The following is a 15023-nucleotide window of genomic DNA, read 5'->3' on the forward strand; positions in this document are numbered from 1 at the left end:
GGGACCTTGATGCGGGGACGGAGTCCTAGAGAGCAGTTTCCAGGCTCTCGACCTCATGTGGAAAGGTGCTGGCTCAGGTAATGGATGGCCGTCAGCTGTAACCAGTGAGCCATTGGCCACTGATAGAACTGCCATGGCTACGTTGGTTGGTTGGTTGGTTGGCAGGCAGAGAACCAGATGGCGGATTGCGCAGCATGTGGGTCCTACTTCGTGTGTCTCACCCAGGCCACCAGCGTGCGAGTGAGGCATGGGGTGCAGGAAAACCCCTTCTTGGAGTACTGGCGGATGTTTGCTCCCCGTGTCTAACCCGTCTAAGCTGTCAGCAAGAATATAGTGGTATGACTCTCCTATCTATGGCTCCGTGGGTGTTCCTTCTTGGCCTCACCATATCCTGCGTTCTTGTGCGGGGAGCGGGACTACAGACTAATGGCACAGCGAGCAGGGTATGGTGCCTGGCAAAGCTCTCCGAAGGATGGTGGAGCGGTTTGTGCATGTGAAATCTCAGCTTCGGGAGGCCCGTGAGGAACTGCACCAGGAAAGGGGGGCGTGGTCTGCCTGGGAGACTCCAGTCTCCATATGGCACACCACTCTGTTGGCCATGACGAGTGTCGCCTGCTTTTTGGTAGTCTGCTGCTGCCGTAGGCCCTGAGGGTGGCGGACATCTTACACCAAGGCCCCCACCCAGTCAGACTCCTGGCACGGCGAACAGAATTCTGGCCAGGAATGGTGTCTGACTCTGGGCAGGACAGGTGGCCCTCACACAGTGTGTGGTGTCCGGTGGCCACTGTTCTCAGGAGTTGGACCCCCAAGAAGGGGTGAGAGGAAAAGGATGGCTCTCTCGCCAGTGTGGAGAGGGCCCTGCAGGCTCTGGCTGAGCGGTTGCTGGAGGAGGCAAAGGGTACAGCCGGCCGCGTGGGCTGGATGTTCCTCGCCTCGTTGTGTTGTAGCATGGAAGATGCGCTTAATGAAATGGCCCAGGTGCCGGACCAGCAGCCCTAGAGGTGCTGGAAGCTCGGGACCGCCAGTTAGAGGAGGTTCTCACCACGGTGCATCATAACTCAAAGGAAGGACTTGCTGGAATAGCCCAGGTGCTGGACCAAGTGTCCCTGTGGGAGGCGCTGGAAGCTCGGGTCCACCTGTTAGAGGAGGAGCCCCATAGTGGAGACTTAGAGACGAAGTGAGTGGAGACAATGTAGCTCCCAACCCCCACACCCGGCCCATCATGAAGCAAAAGGTAAATCATGAGCAACCTTTGGGCCCCGGGGGCGTTGCTGTCAGCAACCCAGCTGTGACTGAGTTCACAACCTACACCCCTTACACTCCCACTGAGTTGCAGGAGCTGGGGGGGCGGTACCCACAGCGCCCTGGAGAGCCAGTCTCAGCTTGGCTACTGCGTTTATGGGATGAGGGAGCAGACACCATTCTGTGCTCCCCAGGCAAGATGGAAAAGCTAGCCTTTGTGACGGGGCATCCGTCCCTGCGACAAAGGTTACAGAACTGCCATAGGTTGGCCCAAAACCAGGGCAATCACACTCTAACGGAGTGGCTCACTGCTGCGGTACGCACAGTATGCGGACAGGCTGGCGAGCTGCCAGACACTGTGAGTCAATGGCAGTCATATACGGAACTTACGCAAATCATCCGTGAAATGGGTATGAAATATGCTATGTTCAACCCTAATAAGCAGGGCCGGATGACGAGCATTTTACAGCCAGCATGAGAGATCTGGTTTTGTATACTGCACCTGCGAGTGCTTTTGGATCCTTGTTTGCTATTCTAACACCTTATGTAGGGCGATGGATCCATGAAGTTACAACTGCCATGGCCACGCTAGGGGATGTTGAAAGCCGGAGGCGAAGAAAGTTAAGACAGGAGGTCCGCACAGTTGAGACCTGGAAGCCCAAACCAAAGGTAAAGGGGCGAGGTCGCGGCCTCAGAGAGTAACGGGCACAGATGTGGCATGATCTCGTGGCAGCAGGGGTCGATCAGAAGAAAATAGACCAACACCCCAATGCACTCCTGCTGGAACTTTGGAAACAGCTGCGTCCAGAACAATTCCGGAGAAGCCTAAAGGAGAAGTCTGGGAAAGTGTGACCCGTGTCCCTCCAGGATTCATGTGGTCACTTGAGGCCGACTCCTTTCAGCTTGATTAGGAATGGGGCCAAGGTACCCGGTCAGAGGGGACAAGCAGGGACCGGAGGCCCCACGTGGAACTGTCCATACATTGGTCCCCTTCTAATGTGCAGAGGGTTTTGGCCCTAGTTGACACTGGCGCACACTGCAGTCTTGTCTATGGGAACCCAGAACTGTTCCCTGGACCAGCAATCTGCATTGATGGCTACGGGGGAAAGACTGTGACTGTGAAAGCTGTTTCCTTACCACTGGGTATAGGAAGGCTTCCCCCTTGTACCTACAAGGTTTATGTCTCCCCCGTTCCGGAGTATATTCTAGGGGTGGACGTGCTACATGGCCTCAGCTTACAGACGTCGGTAGGAGAGTTCCTTCTCCGGATCCGGGTGGTGAAAGCGGTGACACGCGGGCATGCTCACCACCCTCCTCAAGTGTTGCCACATTCCTGGCGCGTGGTTACAGTGCGACAGTACCTCCTGCCAGGAGGACAGCAGGAGATTGGTCGCACAATATTGGAATTGGAGAAGGCACATATTATGAGGCCAACGCACAGTCCCTTTAACTCCCCAGTATGGCCTGTCAAGAAGCCAGACGGGACCTGGCGAATGATTGTGGGCTGTAGGGAGTTAAATAAGGTGACCCCACCCTTGCACGCTGCAGTGCCTTCAGTACATGATTTAATGGATCGTCTGACTGTCAGCCTGGGGACATATCACTATGTAGTGGACTTGGCCAATGCTTTTTTCTCCATTGACATTGCACGCGAGTGTCAAGAGCAGTTTGCTTTTACTTGGGACGGGCGGCAGTGGACTTTTCAAGTCCTTCCACAAGGATACTTGCACAACCCCACTATCTGCCACGGGCTCGTGGCCCAGGATTTGGCACAGTGGGATCGCCCGTCCTCTGTGGCCTTGTTTCATTATGTCAATGATAGTCTATTAACATCTGATTCTCTTTCAGATTTAGAGCAAGCAGCTCCCTCTCTTCTCCGCCACCTGAAGTCATGCGGCTGGGCGGTGAATGAGGAAAAGGTCCAAGGCTCTGGCTTATCCGTCAAGTTTTTGGGTGTTGTGTGGTCGGGTAAGACAAAGGTCATACCTGAAGCGATTATTGACAAAATACAAGCCTTTCCCCGGCCGACCAAGGTCTCCCAACTGCAGATGTATTTGGGTCTGCTGGTGTATTGGGGGGCATTTATACCCCATTTAGCACAAATGGCAAGGCCCTTGTATAACATGATAAAAAAGGGGGCCTCATGGGATTGGACAGAGGCTATAGAACAAGTCTTCGTTGCCACGAAACGGGCAGTGCAGCAGGCACAGGCTCTGCAAGTAGTGGACCCTGGCCGCCCATTTGAACTTGATGTTCACGTAACCCAAGAGGGGTATGGATGGGGCCTCTGGCAATGGCAGAAGCGTCTCCAATTGCCAGTGGGATTTTGGTCCCAATTGTGGAAAGGAGCAGAAGTCCGCTACTCTCTGATAGAGAAACAGCTGGCCGCTGTGTACGCAGCCCTAGTGGCCACAGAAGCGATCACAGGAACGGCACGGGTAGTGGTTCGAACAACCTATCTCATCCAGGGGTGGGTGCGTACGTGGACCCAGGGACCAAAAACGGGGGTGGCACAGACCACCACCCTCGCCAAGTGGGGTGCCTACTTGGAGCAGTGTAGCACCCTTAGCTCAAGCCCTTTGAGCACAGAGCTACAACAGGTCCTGGGGCCTGGGGAGCTAGTAGCCCAGGCTGAGCCAAGCGCTCTGCCTAGAGGGGAGGACTTGGAGCCCTCGCCCTACAAAGAAGGACAGTCCCCAGTACCTGAGGATGCCTGGTTTACTGATGGTTCTAGCCGAGGGGCTGCAGCTGTTTGGACGGCTATTGCTGTGCAGCCCAAAACAGACACCATTTGGTTTGATACTGGGACGGGTCAGAGTAGCCAATGGGCTGAATTACGGGCTGTGTGGATGGTAATCAGCCATGAGCCTGGGCCCCTGGTTATTTGTACTGACAGCTGGGCGGTGTTCCGGGGCCTAACGTTGTGGCTCCCTACATGGAAACACCAAAACTGGTTGGTAGGACACCGTCCACTGGGGTCAAGCCATGTGGCAGGACCTCTGGGACCTAGGGCAGAGAAAGGAGGTAACCCTAATACATGTCACAGGTCACTCCCCTTTAGTGTCCTCAGGTAATGATGAAGCAGATGCCCTAGCACGGGTCCGATGGTTAGAACGGACTCCTGCCACTGACGTGGCCCATTGGCTGCACAGGAAATTGCAGCACGCTGGAAGCCGAACCGTGTGGCAGGTGAGCAGACGCTGGGGTCTGCCTTTGAAATGGCAGGAGATAGCAGATGCCTGCTATGACTGTGCCGTCTGTGCCCAGGACAGTCCCCAAAGGCAGAGGCTCCCCTGGGAGACACAGCAGATAACGCGAGGGAGGGTGCCCCTCACTCGCTGGCAAGTGGATTACATTGGACCCCTGCCTAAGGCCCGCAATGCGATATACGCATTCACAGCAGTGGACACTGCTACGGGGTTGATGTTTGCTTGGCCGTGTCCGGCCGCGGATCAGCGGCATACAATCGTCGCTCTTACACAGCTGTGCGCCCTCTATGGGCGCCCCCAAGTCATTGAAAGTGACAGGGGTACCCATTTTACGGGGCAAGAGGTGCAGCGCTGGGCTGCCAGGATGGACGTGCAATGGTTATTTCATGCTCCGTATAACCCACAAGCAGCTGGCATGATTGAACGTTATAACGGCCTTTTGAAGCAAAGTTTCCGGGTGTCAAAACACCCTCCCACGATGCGGGACTGGGCCTCGCTTCTATGGGATGTCCTGAGAGTCCTGAATGAGAGACCACGGAAGGGAGGACCGGCACCAGTAGAAGCTCTGCTACATAGAACGGCCGCTCCCATTCAATTACAGGTTACCACCAGTGAGACTCTGTTAAAGCCAGGCTACGGCAGAAATGGAAACATTTTGCTGCCAGCCCCCACATGCTTGAAAGCAGGGGAACGGCAGCAATGGACTTGGCCCTGGCAGGTCAAAAGCCCCCACTGTCGATGGTTGGGCCTGATAGCTCATGGACCCGATGTTGGGATGATTTTGCGGGGAATCTATGTGCTTTCACTATGGCCTGTTATGGGGTCCCCTGTTCTGTTACATGTTGAAACCACACAAGGGACCCCAAGCACTGCCATAAAGGTCTGGTACCACAAACTGGGAAAGGTGCCAGTGGCAGCGACCCTCCTTTCCCAGGACAAAAAGCTGACATGTATCCTCCCAGATGGAAGGGATTTGCCATTGTTGGTTCCTAAGACTACTGTTTGTTTCTGTCCGTAGGTGCCTGTAGGCTAATATGGCACAGGGACCCTCGCAGAAGACGCTTGTCACGTAGATTGTGAGGCGAGACCCTGTAGGGATGAAGTGTGGGGACAGAGCCAGGAGTGCAGTTTCCAGGCTCTCGGCCTCACGTGGAAAGGTGCTGGCTCGGGTAGTAGATGGCCATCACCTGTGACTGGTTGGCCGTCAGCTATAACCAGTGAGCCAATTAGACACTAAGATAAGTGCTGTGGCTGCGTGGTTGGTTGGTTGGTTGGCAGAGAACCAGATGGCGGATTGCGGATCGTGTGGATCCTGCTTCGAGTGTCTCTCCTGGAGCTGCCAGCAAAACTGGGGTGCAGGAAGACCCCTTGTTGGGGTACTGGCAGATGTTTGCTCCCTGTTTCTCAACCAGCCGCCAGCGAGAATATAGTGGTCTGACTCCCCTATCTATGGCTCCGTTAGTGTTCCTTTTTGCCCTCACCATGTCCTGCGTTCTTATGTGGGGAGCGGGACCAGAGACCCCGCATGATACTTGAGTACAGTTGGGATACTAATGATTGTGGACTGGCTGTGAGAAGTGTTTGATATTGCAAACATAGCCATCGGGGTGTTCGTGAAGAGTTGCCAGAGCCCAGATGGAGTAGTGCCCCTCTGGATCCTGGAGGCTCTGGCTTTCCACCTTTCTCCAGACCACCGATGGGCCATACAACATCTTTGTGTGATTGGGAAGGTAACGCACCTTCCTCCAAGAAGATGCAACTGGGCATCAGGGCACCGGGCCTGGCTAGCCTTGTCTCCCTGCACCCCCTTTATCTGACATTCTTATTAAGTGAACAATCTGTACAACTATATATGGTACCTTGCTTTCCTCCCAACACACACACAGACACACACACTCACACACACACACGCTCACCTGCAGACCTACACCCTCTCCCTGCCCAGGGAAGTGAATTCCCTGGAGGAGGGAAACCTCTGTGATTTTAAGCTGCTTCATCTCTCCTTCCCAGTAGGCTTTCTCACTGAATCTCTTCTAAGGGGGGCTGCTGGCTGGGCTGGAAGCAGCTATAAAACCCATAAGGTCAAGGAGAAGCAGAACAGGAAGTAGTAATGTTGTGTCTGACTTTAAGAATAGAGTAACAAAGGAGATAGTGCAAAAAAGCAACCGTAGACCAGGCTTTGGAGGCGACCCTTCCCTCATCGGACTGTTCGCATGGAACACAATGCTCAAGTCTTTATTAGCAAAAAAAAAAAAAAAAAAAAAAAAATTGCAGAAGCAGAAGAGAGTGAGCCAGTAAGAGGGGAGAGAGGAGAGAGCCACCCTGAAATCAATACTGGCCAGGACAAGCATGATCCCATGTGGAACTCCTCAAGCCTCTGCCACGAAAATTTGATTGGATCTTCAGAAAAACCTATTAGTGTGTTGTCAGGACCTTCTGGTGATAACTGACCAGCTCTCACCAATCGATGCTCTTCACTTGTGGAGCCCCTGATTTTTTAACAGCATAATTGTTTTTTTAATAACAGGCTAGCTCACCCACTCCAGCAAGCAGGGAGTCAGAGTCAGACTCCCAACTTAAAATATAGAGAAACGCGACGCTCCAGCCACTTCTTCTTAATTGCACAATTACTTTACAGAGCACTGGGATGGAAGACTGTAGTGGGGGTGAGGGTTTTTCAGCTAAGCCAAATTGTTAAGGAAAAGTCACAGAAGTAATTACACAAGTCAAAATTATTTACTAAATGAAGTCCATTCTTCACAAAGGAGCCTTTATTTATTTTTAAAGAAAAAGGGCAAAAAATGAATCATCTCAGTATGGCAAGGATATCATAAAGGAACAGTGGAATTAGTCATCAATTATTACAGCTTTTTAATTTTCAACTCAAGAGCTGGCAATACATTTTATTTGGGGTTTTAAATGCACTAGAACAGCAGCAGTATTTTTGCTCTTTACCGTGCCTTGGATCTGAGATGTCAAAGTACTTCACAAACAAATAACTCGAAACAATTTGGGATGGAGGCGCTTTATAGATGGAGAGCAGAGCCCAGGGAGGAAGCGATTTGCCCAAGGTCAGGGGCTGAATCAGAGGCCCAGCTGGAAACACTACTCAGGAATGCTGGCTCCTGGAGTCAGGGCTCATCACCACTAGCCCACCCCTCTCCCACATGCACCAAAATGACAACGAAGAGCCTGAGGACAGCGGCAGGGCAGACAGTCACCTGCCCTCCAAAGCCCAGGGTGTCCACGCTGACAATTTGCTGTACAGGTTGGAGGCTGGGCGTGCAGGTCAGGTCTCTCTACAGACTGCCATTGCTGAAACCAGGAGAATCGGTCACTAATGCATATTTGGGGCAGCTCAGCTTTCCATCCTGAGCCTCTGGGTGTATTCATCAGATTCTTTCCAAGGGTCAGTCTTCCAGGAGGGCTTGATGGCTCATGCGACAGTTGTACTCTGCCCACCTGGACCCTTCCTAGGTTGTATCCCTCCTGAAGCTGGTCTATGTGCTCAGGGTTGGGGTGCAAGATCCAGAGATGGAGAAGTGAGAGGGCGCAGGAGGGTGAGATTGAAAGAGGAAAAGAAATGAGACAGGTGGCACTGTTTAAAAACCTTTTCAGGCTCTAGGACCTCTTTTGACAGAGACTCTATTTTGTACTATATCAAATACATTACAATCCCACATTAAATACAGTTTACACGTGGTTATGTACCAGTTTACTTCGGTTGCAGTTTGCTGGTTGATAATGTTATGCATGGTTTTGTAGATATTTAATTAAACATTTAATAATTTTGCTTTTAGTTTTCTTCTCTGTATTTTTTTCTTTCCAGGTTCAAATATGTTCGCCGACCCTTGAGATATTTATAGGTCACAGGCAGTGTCCATATTGTCCTTAATGGACAAAACGGCCCAGAGAGACAGAATAAAAGAGACATGGGAAAAACGATGTTGGACAGGACAGCAAGAAACAGAATCAAAACCAAACCGAAATGTAACAAAGCAGACAGAGGGAGTTCTGGAAACTATAGAACTGCTGGTGAGAAAGAAGAAAAAAAGCACGCTTACCAGGATATTTCCAGGAAACAGATGAACAAATGCAAGACCAATCCAACCGCAGATGAAAAAAATGTATCTTATTCAATAATTTATTGGGCACAGGCTAGATACCCTGCTTGACCTTGGAGATTCAGAGCTGGAGCAGATACAGTCTCTACTCTCAATGAATTCACTGTTTTATTGAGGGAGACAGAAAGGTAAACATACAGCTCAGCTTGGGATAAGGATATAAATTGAGGAAAGTGTGAGAGGGTGGGAAAGCTCAGCCAAGTCACTTAAGGGAGAAGGACGCTTCTGGAATGTTCAAAGGCACAGAGGTGTGAATGGTAATGAGATAGAACTTGAGGAATGTGGGGTAGGGTCTGAGTGGCAGCAGGTCACCAGTGAGACTGAATGGTAGCAGATTGTGAGGACTTGGGATTACTCTCCAGTCAAAGGTCAAACGAGTAGTTTCTAAGCAGGAAAGGGACTCTGTTCATTCCAGTTTAGGCCCGGATGATGGGGCAGAGGCACGGTGAAGCCAGGGGACAGGATGTTGCATTCCTGTGGTGGGAAGAAAAGGGCCTGGACTAGGCAAGGGACATGGAAATGACAAGGTTGTGTCAAGTTGGAGAAGCATTTAGGGGTCAGGGAATTGGAGCCAGCTGGAAGTGGGAGAAGAGGAAAAGGGAGGAATTGAGAATGACTCAAAGGTTTCTAGTTTTGAGCAACTGATGATACTGAGAAAGGCAATATCAGGGCAGGAGCAGGTTTGAGGAAACTTCATTTCCCCCAAGCCTTGTGATCCTAAGGCAGGTGCCATGCTGGAGGGGATGTTGTCCCAACGAGGCCTTTGTAAAACTGCCAGGAGAACCCAGAAAAACTCTTTAAAAGGTGCGTAGAGATGTGGAAGGTCACTGGTAGATTATGAGTGTCTTTTGGGGCACTCCTGGCCAAGACAGAAACATGACCCAGAGACCAAACACTAGACATGTATTCATTCAGCCTCAAAAGGAAGGGGCTTGAAGTCAATAGGGACCGATAGGGAAAATGACAGATACCGCTAAAGCCATGCTCAACACAGGACTGGGGGCTTCTGTTGAAATTCAGGTTGAAGGGTGTTTATTAGAAGTTAACTAATGGAAGCTCCAAGCTATACCCAGAGGTCTGTATTCTCCCTGGCTAGCCATGTAACCTGCATAATAGCTAGGGAGGTAGCAGAGCTAGACTGAGATACAGATATCTATCAATCACACCGCATTCATTGGTTAAACTCCCATCACCCAGAGCTGACCCTTTCCTATCGGAGGAAGTAATGAGCTAGAAATAAGTGCAATCTGAAGCTGAGTCTAAGTAACTCTGTGATCATGGACATTTCCAGCCATAGCTTCAGATTGGGCTTTCAAAGAGATGGATACTCTAGCAGGATATTGCCAAGACTAAAAACAGAATGCTAGTTTAATACACGACTGCGGAAATGACCAGGGCCATCCATGGAGCTGGAATCCCAAATCTTGGCCCTGCCCTTGCTCAGCATTCGTGGGAAGTAAACAGCCCCAGAGCAAAGCAGCTGCATTTCTTTCCCGCTCCTTGATGTTGGCAACGGGAAGACAAACGAGGGCTCTCTGGTTGGGGGACGACAAGAATGAAGCACACATGTCCATAAATAAAGAAGGAGCCCTCCAAACACGCTGCTCATTTTGTCACACAAAAGCCAGGCTGGCCGCCCTCTTGCGAGCCATATTCGCTGTTGGATCCTTAATGCATTGTGAGTGTTCAATCAAACTTTTAGTGGTGAAACTCTGGGAGCAGAAAGCCAGCTTAGCCCAAATGGTCCCTTTGCTTTTCCATCTTTTGTGGCTGCCTGGCTGTGCTCTTATGGGTTTTGTTGTCAACAAACTCCTGGCTTGCATCTGAGCACTCCAAATTATTGAAAATGACTACAGCTTAAGACTGGCAGGATGATTGTTAAAAACAGCCCTGGCATTAATCATAGCTTAAGAGCTTTTGGAAAATGATTCTAATTCAGAAGGGGTGGCTTACAAAGAGGCTTGTCGAAGCGAAGCAGACATCAAATTCTGAAAGGCAAAATACCTCCTTGGTACCCACACCTGGTTTCTTCTGAAATCCAGCTGGCAGAAGTGTGGGGGGGGCACAGCTTCCCCACCAGCTCACTCCATCTGAGACCACCTCAGGTTTTCCACGAGTCCCACAGCAACCCTCCCCCTGGTCTGGGACCTTCAAATGGGAAAGACTTCAGGGAGTGCCCAGAGTCACAAGTTTTACTGGCAGTCCTTAAAATAAGGAAGAGGGCTGGACAACTTGTTTTTTTGTCAACAATTGGAATGCCTTAGACTGGTGCTAAAATAAGCTGTGTGCAGAGAGGCAGCTGTGTGGGCAAACACATGGTCAGCATTTGCAAGGAGCCAGGCAGGGCAACGTCTAATACTTCTGCCTTTTGCCTGCCTGGCACAACAAAGGAGAATGATTTTTGCCATCAGCATTCTCCCTATCACGGAATCTTTGCACAATTTAGTATGATTAATGGTTTCCATTTAGGAGAAGCTGAGAATGAAAACAGTGGGGCAGAAGCGGCAACTCGGCTGGGGGTGTTCACGGCTGCAACTAGAGTGGAAGGGCGTGAGATCTGGCCAATGCCTGCCGGCCATGCCCTCTACCTTCTCTTCCCAGCATGATTGGGGAGGCACTGTGGGGAGAAGAAACACATGGCTTTTGACATGCATTTGCAAAAACAGTCTGAAAGCTGCAATCTTGTGATGCACTGTTTGCTGTTTCATCTTTGCGGCCTCCCAAACATTATGAATGAGAAGCTACTCTTTCTTGACCTGCCTGAGGGAGTTTCATTCTCAGAGGTTCCTAACTAAGGGCTGGGTCGAGAGGCAGCTCGGTGATGGGCTGTACAACTAAAGCTAGCGGAACTCACTACACCACTTCTTGGCATTCCTGATGGTCACAGGGGGATGTCACATGGGGATGGACCCCACCCGTGTGCTAGGATGGTAGCGGGGGCCTTCTGCACAGCCACCCTTTGTCTCTGGAGCCCAGGCTGGTGGACCTAGTCTCAGGTCTCATCCACTGGCCGTCCCAGTTCTTCTTCATTCTGGAGCATCCTTTTCTTCCCACTTCTGTAGGCATTGCTTCTTGTCAGACTCCAAGCTGCTGGAGGCGAGTGGTGAGACAATGGCAGTCATAGCCAGAGACTTGTGGGTGCTGATAGAAACCAACCGGGAAAACACAGAGGATTCAAGAGGGCCCGCATTTTTTTTTTTTTTTTTTTTTTTTTTTTTTTTTTAGCAATTGCCTTTGTGACTGAAGCCAGAAAAGGAGAAAATTGGTGATCTTGGCTGAGTCTAACGTGACTCAACGCCCTTCTCGATGCATTGGTGTCTCTGCAAGGAAATCTATTATTTTCCATAAACTGTCTTAAGCATCTCCCGGGCTACATTTCTGGCTGTGTTAAGAATCAAGCCATCAAGGACAACTGTGAATGTTATACACTTTCAGCAGCAGCAATGGGCTTTGGCGGGGAAGTAGGAGCAAAAAACCCAAGTAGGACATTTCAGTTGACAGTAATGGCATTTTCCCTTCCTTGTCCAAAACGATAAAAGATTCATGCTCCTAATTGCAACACTATAGCTGCCCCCATCACTTTATTCTGGGAGAGGAGGTTAGAGAAAACAGGCCTAGAGAGAGGGAGAGAAAGAGAAAGAGAGATGGATAGTAATTTCGTCACTAGCTAACAAAGACTGATTAGTGAGAAGACTTCCTTCCATAGCAATACTTTCTAATCAGGTCTGCTGTGTCTGGGCAAACAGCTTTTGTGGATTAGCTAGACTCGAGCCTGCCAGCATCCGATGCAAGTTTAAACGATGAAATACACAACTACAGAGAAAACAAACCAAAAAGAGTAATAATGTCACACATTTCAATATTCAGCAACCATTTAGGGATTTAAATATTTGCTTGCTATTAAAGGCTTGCATTAGGCTCTTCCAACACCAGCTCTGGAAGACTGAAATATCAATTACGGATCAATTTTCCCCCTAAGTAAACACTAATGCAGGATAAACAGTATTAGAAGATGCAATCGTTAACATTGCTGACTTCAGGATGGACTTCCTGCTGGTAACAGCAAGTTTAAGCCTGGTGATTAATTAACCTGAGAAGATAGCACTTAAGGAAGATTTAAGGCGATCATGTCTGAAATATGACTGTGAGCCAGTGCATGCTTGGAGGGCAGCTGGAAAAGTTCTGGGCTCAGAACATGCGTTGATTTGACTCTCAGTGGTGGTCTTCACTTTCCCTGGAATCATGGCCCCCCAGTTCAACACCCCAAAGGATTAGGAGAGAGTTAAATGGGAGTCACGAGTGGGTGTGCATGTGGGAGACAGTAGAAGCAGCAGACTTTAAGTCAGGTAGGTTCCTTGTTGGAATTAAGTCCGTATTTAAATGTAAGGCCTGAGTTGCATTTCCTGGCTTGACCATCAGGGGCAGTAGACTTCTTACATTCACTTTGGAATGAAAAATAAAAACATAAAAATCAAAACAAATATAATTTCCTGTGTACAAAAGAGCCTAGAAGCTGAGGATTGGCAGACTTGAAAACAAAAGATTCTTGCTTTCAAGTCTCAGTTTTGGGATGCTCACATTATGTGTGCTTAACACCCTCTTTTGGGCGTGCGTGTGTAATGTGTGTGTGTGTGGGAAGGGGCGATATGGGTAAATAAAATACCGGGGCTTGTATCAGAAGCACATTTCACTATTTTGAGATGAACACAAATAAGACAAGGAATATTGCTTGATGTTTTTCTCATGGCACACCTCATTCTGAAGGCCCTCACAATATATGCCAGCAATGGTGAGGCTTTGCTTAGCCATCATCAAAAATGTCATTCCCCGCAGGGGAGAACAGACACTCTGTCTTGGCAGGTCCTTGAGAACGATGGGCACTAAACTCAGGGCTGGCTGGCTGATTTCTTCAAGGCCAACCTGAAAGCTACCTATGTTGAGGATGAACTTACAAATGTCAAGATTGGAGATACTAAGTACAAAGTGAAACGCAGGCAACCAGTGTCTTGATTAGCCTCCCTTTAAACAACTCCTACTTACTCAGTGTCTGTGTGCCTACCCCTGACTTTAACATATTGGCCCACAAGGTCATTTGAATGATGGCCAAGAGTCCTTTTTCTTCTCCTGTACAGGGTCAGGACGTCCAAGTGCTTCCCTTGGCAATACTTCCAAAGAGTACATGTGTGGTTGTGGAGACAAATTTTACTCTGAAGGAATTTGTCTGCCAGTTATTCATGACTAAGGCATCCTGGCAAAACGGTGTGCATATTAGCTCTGGGCAGAAGTTTATAATGAAAAAAATGCATTCAGTTATGCAGTCTTTCTACGTGTAGCATGGTGACTGCATAGTTGCTTTAAGTTTCTGGATGCCAGAATCAAAGGAATATTTCTCCATGAACTAAGTCCATAGCAGTGCAAGAATTACATTTCGAATATACAGAAGACAGTGAAAGATTGCACCAATTAACACCCGCATATCACCTCAGGGTTTCCGTTGATGTATTTGGAAAGCGCAAGCAGGCCAAAACATTGGAAAACTCTCCAGAGGAAACAAGGACCATTTTCCCTCCCGTACCAAAGGAAGGCCCGGCAACTTGTCAAGCTCCTGCTAACTTGGACTGCTTCTGGCATATTCTCATTTGCATACCCTGTGGAATTCAAAGGCAAATGTGTAGCTGGTTGCCACCTCACATCTGCCTCAGTTCAGTAAAGTTCCGGGGTCCGTTTTCTGCAGGTTATAGCCCAAACTTGTGCCTCATGCTACAGACCAGGGGAAAGGGTTGGGGACACTAAACATACTGTGTGCCATGTGGCCTGGAATAGCTCTACTAATGAATGGTGAGGAAAAAGGGGTCCCTAAACATTCTGAGGCAAGCTTCCCAAGGGCGTGAGGTGTCCTTCACAAGGGCGTGAGGTGTCCACTTGCCTGGTGTTTCACAGCTAGTAAGTGGTGAGCAGGGTTAGGAACCCAGGCAGTCTTTGTTAGCACACACTCTTGATCTCTGTCCTCTAGCCCCCACAACAGACTTTTTATATAGTTACGATGAATTAGTGCTGCCCACTGCTCCCTGCTCTCTGACAAGAGGTCCCCGAAATCTTGACTCCTGCCTGGACTTTGAGAACAGCCACAAGACTGATTCCCAACCACCAGACCTCATCTGATTTCACTTTATTCTTCCCGTACAAGTCAGAGGGCTGGCTTACTGCCCTTGGTATCTGTGACTCATATCCCCTGTCCCCGAAACCATCCTTTGAGATCCAGCTGGGGTCCCAAGTTCCTCCAGGAAGCTGTCTTGACTGCCCAGTCTTCACTGATTCCCCTTCTCCAGAAATTCCCCCAGCACTGTCTGTGCTCCTTAACTATGTTGGGTGGAGCCCCCACAGGTGAGGACCATTTCATGTTTTCACGTGGGTGGAGCTGATGCCCGATTAGCCTCCAGGGACCATT

Source organism: Rhinolophus hipposideros (assembly GCF_964194185.1).
Source record: "Rhinolophus hipposideros genome assembly, chromosome: 10".
Taxonomy (NCBI): Eukaryota; Metazoa; Chordata; class Mammalia; order Chiroptera; family Rhinolophidae; genus Rhinolophus; species Rhinolophus hipposideros.